Raw genomic sequence first — 5,411 nt, 5'->3', positions numbered from 1 at the left:
TAAAACAGAATTAAAAAACAAAAAATAAATTAAAATAGAGGACAATCTTGCAAGATGCGCGTAACCTGGAGGGCTAATTAGGAAATTATCCAAAACTTTCAAACACTGCGTTTTAAAGGGATTAAAACAATAAAATTGAAAACAAACGGGGCAAATTCGGAAAATAAAAGAACCAAATTAAAACAATGAAACAAATCAGGAGGACCAAAGACGAAATATTCCCTCCTAGACCAAAATGCGCGGATCTTGCCATGCTTGGGTCAGGTCATCGGGTTGCAACCTAAAACGGCACCGTTTCAAAGCCATTAAAGCGGGCCATAAACGGTGACGTTTTCAAAACTCTCCTTAAACCAATATCAGGTCTTATAATGCTTAACCTTAATAGAAATAAACCCTAAAAAAACTTAACCCCTTCCCTTAGAAGTTGCGCCGTTTCAGACACAGCCAGTCAAAGGCCCCCCGATCCCACGCCCGATCTTCGATTACGACGAAGAGGACGAGGATTCGGCTTCACAACAAAGGTAAGATCTTTTACCCTCCTTTCATTTCCCTTTCGCAAGCAATAGATAAAAAGAAAAGAAGAAAAGAATCTGAAAATAATAAAACAACCAGAGAAAAGAAGGAAAAAAAACTCGAAATCACCTCCAAAGTCTGATTTCTTTCTTTTTCTTAATTCTTTTTATATTTCAGTGTGCGTACCTCATACAATATGCGTGTTTGGCTTTTATATAGCCAGAAAAAGATAAAAACTTAAAATCCCCTATTTTTTACTGCTATTTGTTCTTTTCTGTTGTTTTCTTCGCTGCTCTTGTGTGTGTGTATTTGCAGGTACGGGTACAGAGGTGCGCGGGTGCGTGGCAGATACAGAGGTTATAGAGGCGTACGTGAGTGGAGCGGCTCGAAGGTGCGGTTCGTGCGAGGGCAGAGCCTGCGGTGCCTAGATCTTCTGAAAACCCTAGGAGTTTTCCGTTTCTGATTTGGGTTTTCTGGTGTTGGGCCATTTGGGCCGATTTGGTTTTAGGTTTTTATTTTTTTTACTGGTTTATTTTTGGTTTACGGGCCGGGGAAAATATTGGGCCTTACAGGTATAATTCCAGTTCCTCAATTGAGTTACCATCATGTTCCTCCGCATTTGAAGCGATGTTTTGCGTACTGCCCCATTCTTCTTAAGGGCTATTCAATGAGGAAGACTTAATCTTGTTATGGAGGGCACAAGGCTTTCTAGTAAGAAGAACAAGATAAACAAGGCATTGAAGAAGTAGGTCACAAGTACTTTAGAGATTTAGTGTCAAGGTCCCTTTTGCAAATAATGATTTGGCTCAATCAGCTGCTGGATAACTATGCTTCAAGATCGAGGGTAATCAACAAATTTCAAAGCACGCTGGCTACTGATCTTATTTTGCTAATTGTTATGATGGCATCACAAGGTTTGTGGGCATTTCTAAAGGGCAACGTTTAAGGAGCTTTTTGCCATTGAGACTATGAAATGATCATAAGATATGCTTTGTTGTGACATTTGAGATGGTTAAGGATGTTTTCTTTAAGAGGGTATCATATCACAGCGTTGCTTGATTTTATCGGGGATTTAAAACATTTACGATACTTCGATTTTTCTCAAACTGTGATTAAAAGATTGCTCGAGTCAATAAATACCCTTTATAGCTTTTATTAAAAAAGTGTCACAGCCTTGAGAAGCTACCTTCAAATATGGAAAATCTACTCAACCTATGTTATCTTGATGTCACTGGTGCAATAGACGGAGAAACTATCCAATTTTGTGTTGGGTAAAAACTGGGGATATCAAATAAAGGAGCTAAAGGATTTGTGAGATATCAAATAAAGGACAACTTTGTATTTCAGGCTTACAGAATGTTGTTGAATGTCAAGATGCGTGGATGGCTAAGTTACATGATAAGCAAGGCTTGGGAAACTAGAAAATGGAGTGCAAACTTTGAGAATAGAACACAAGAAGTCGAGAAAAAGGTATTGGATTGACTTCAACCTTCTAAAAAAGCTTAAGGACCTTACAATTACCTTTTATTGTGGTACAATGTTAGCCAATTGGGTAGGAATAGAGTGCATTTCCTTCATTGGAGAGTTTACAGTTTGAGGACCTGCCTAAGTGAGATAACTGGAACATTTGTGAAGTTGATGAGCAAGCCAGGAATGTAATTGGCCAAATTTGCCTGGCCTACATGAAGCAAAACAGTCCAAATACAACAGTATTTTGGGCCCAAAACCCAAACCAAAAATACAATAACAATGGCCCAAACTACAGTGGCCCAAATTACAGTCAGAAACCCTAGGGTTTCAACAGCGCCGCAAGCCAAGCATCGCATCTCCGCGATCTTCACTTGCAAGGAAACAAACAGAAAAAGGAAAGAAAATTAAAGATTTGCAGATCAAATAGATTTTCTTTTTTTGTTTCTTTTTATTCTTATTTCGGCTATAAAAAGCCATTGAATGGACTGTAATAAGGATCGGATTCGAAATCAATAAAAAGACAAGCATTCTTTACAAACGCAAGAGCAAGAGAATAAAATCACAGATTCAATCGAAGAATAAAAGGTTGATATCAACAATTTTTTTATTATCTACTGTTAGTTTTACAGTTTTTTATATACATACGAATGAAATAAAAAAGGGTAAAGAAACGACCTGAGTGGTGCCCAGAACCACCGTGAACGGTCGGAAACCGAAAGGTTTCTCGAAGATTTGAGGCTCTTGCAGCAGTGTTTCGTGGGTTTCGGGTCCAGATCTGGGTTTAGGGGCTTCAAAGGGACCGAATAGGAGATTTTCTCCTTTTTCGGCCACCGCAGACGACGGTGCCAGCGCCGGAGATCGGCGGCCTGCGCGGTGGCCGATGACCGGACCTCTGGCCGGACGAGCTGGGAAGGGAGAGTTTTTTTGAAAGTTTTTTTTTTGTTTTTTGTTTTTAAAAAGAATGAAAAATGAAAATTTTTTGAAGTATTTTTGGCTTAAATAGCCTATCGAAAAGGCGTCGTTTCACTAGGCCTCCCCAGGCACTAAAATGACGTCGTTTTGGGGAGGCCGACCCGACCCGGCCTAGGATCCGCGTGTTTTTGAGCGGAGGGGTAAATTGCGCTTTTAGCCCCTCCGCCTTTTAATATTTTTGCAATCAAGTTTATTTTGTTTTTTAAAATTTGCCTTTAATTTATTTTAAAATTCAATTTGGTCCCTATCGAACGACGCCGTTTAGAGGGAAAGGGAAATTTGCCCTTCCAGTCCCTCCATGATTATACGCGCATTCAATACAGTCCTTTGGGCTTTATTTATTTGCGGATTTACCCCAGATTTTTTTACTTGCAGTTCAATTTAGTCTTTTTTTTATATTTTTCTTAAAATTAGTTAATTTTAATAATGTAATTATTATTTTTATTTTTATAATTTTCATATGTAATTATTATTATTTTATCTATATATATATGTATATTTATTTTATGTACGTATTTATACTTTTTTCTAACTAATATTTTTCGCATATTTATATATATACACATATTTTTAATTAGTTTTGATAATGTAGATATTATTTAATTATTTTAAACCTATATATATATTTTATATGTACATGTGTACATTTTTTATGAATATTCTTTTATATTTATATATATATATATATGCGTATACATCTATGTTTTTATTTATTTTCAAAAACGTTTAACTACCTATTTATATTTTTAACACATATTTTATAATTTATGTATATATGTATATTTATATACTTTTCTTTATTTTCATAAATGCATTATATATTTATATAAATTTTATAATTCAAAATTTTATATGTAAATCATGTGTTTGTTTTTTTCTTCATAATTTCAATGTATATGTTATGTGTCTCTTATTCTTTATGTTTTTTTTGTTTATTTCAATAGTTTGTTTATCAATTTATGTTTTCATATTATTATTATTATTATTATTATTATTATTATTATTATTATTATTTTGCTCATTTATTTGATATTTTATATCATTATTTTTATTTATTTATTCATATTATTTCTATGCAATTGTTATATTTATTATTGATATTTGTTTAAGAGACATCTATTCATACATTCAACATAACATTACGTCATCTTTTTACTCGAATTTAAAAATGAAAATTTTTAAAATAGAGATAATACTCATTTTTAGGATTTTCGAGAAGATTGAGCCCTAACGTATTGGGTTCCGATTTTTTTTGTTAAATCTAACAATCGAGAATTGCTCTTTAATCAAACAAAATAAAACTTGTCATCGGGAATTCAATATGTTGTGTCCTAACGTATTAGATGTGACACGTTAATTTCTCGAGACAAGGATATTTTAAGAAAAATAAAGGAAATATTGAATGTTTGAGATTTTAGGAAATTGTGCCCTAACGTATTGGGCTGCAATTTCTTCATAAATTTTAAACAATTAGATATTTTCTTAAATTTTATTACACGAGTTTTCTGGACTAACTCATCTTAAAGAGAATAAAATGTTGTGCCCTAACGCATTGGGTGTGATATTTTTTTTTTCAAAATGAGAAAGTCTTAATAAATAATTTAATTAAGGATCGCATTTTTTTTAACTCTCGACTTGAAGACATTAATTAATCAATTTGGTACCAATTTTTGGGCGTTATGAGGGTGCTAATCCTTCCACGTACGTAATTGACTCCCGAATCCGATTTTCTAAAACTCGTAGACCAAAGTTATTTTTTTAGGTGATCCAATCACAGCTCAATAAAAGATTGGTGGCGACTCCCAATTTTTGTTTTTTTTTAAAAGTCGACAACTAAATTTTATTTTCATAAGAATGGTTTCGACAGCTTGGTGACTCTGCTGGGGACTTTTTCAAAAAAAAATAAGAGAGTCGAGCCACAAAGTTGATTAATTTTTGTCTTATGGTCGAGAAAATATTTTTTTAAAAAATTCATAAGATCCTTTTGCATTCATTATTTTCTTGCTTGATTGATTTAAATATTGTTTGCATTACGCATTACATGAGTCGAATGATTTTACTCTTCTAAGTGGGAGTGAGAAACTATTCCTTCGTGAGATTTTCACCTCCGTATAGGATAGTGGATCACTTTCGGAGTACATCGATACCTATGCCTTCGTGAGATTTTCATCTCCGTATAGTCATAGGGAAAATGTATTCCCCTGAACCGAACTTGATCTATATGAGCCTATAATGGGTGAAGATCGAAGAATCTGCTGGTTCGGATACCTTTGCCCTAGAAGCCAAACTTCATATAGTGAACCTTAGGAATCCACCTTAGGTAGAACTATACTGAACCCTAGTAGATATCCGATTAGGTGTTTTACTATTTCTTGATTATATTTTATGTTGTTATATGACACTGACTTTTTGTGTTTTATTTTGATTACATGACATGACATTTCATTTCCTTATAA

The 5,411-nt window shown here is 34.0% G+C and overlaps 1 long non-coding RNA gene across 1 annotated transcript; it reads left to right on the top strand.

Moving 5' to 3' along the window:
* Positions 1-245: 245 nt before the first annotated feature.
* On the top strand, positions 246-2,521 carry LOC128034049 (uncharacterized). The gene is made up of 2 exons (XR_008190046.1): positions 246-521; positions 829-2,521. It is a non-coding gene; the product is annotated as an uncharacterized LOC128034049 (long non-coding RNA).
* Positions 2,522-5,411: the final 2,890 nt, after the last annotated feature.

Source organism: Gossypium raimondii, chromosome 10 (assembly GCF_025698545.1).
Source record: "Gossypium raimondii isolate GPD5lz chromosome 10, ASM2569854v1, whole genome shotgun sequence".
In the NCBI taxonomy this organism is placed as follows: Eukaryota; Viridiplantae; Streptophyta; class Magnoliopsida; order Malvales; family Malvaceae; genus Gossypium; species Gossypium raimondii.
Note: the sequence above shows the minus strand (reverse complement) of the source record. Positions and strands in the feature narration are given on the sequence as shown.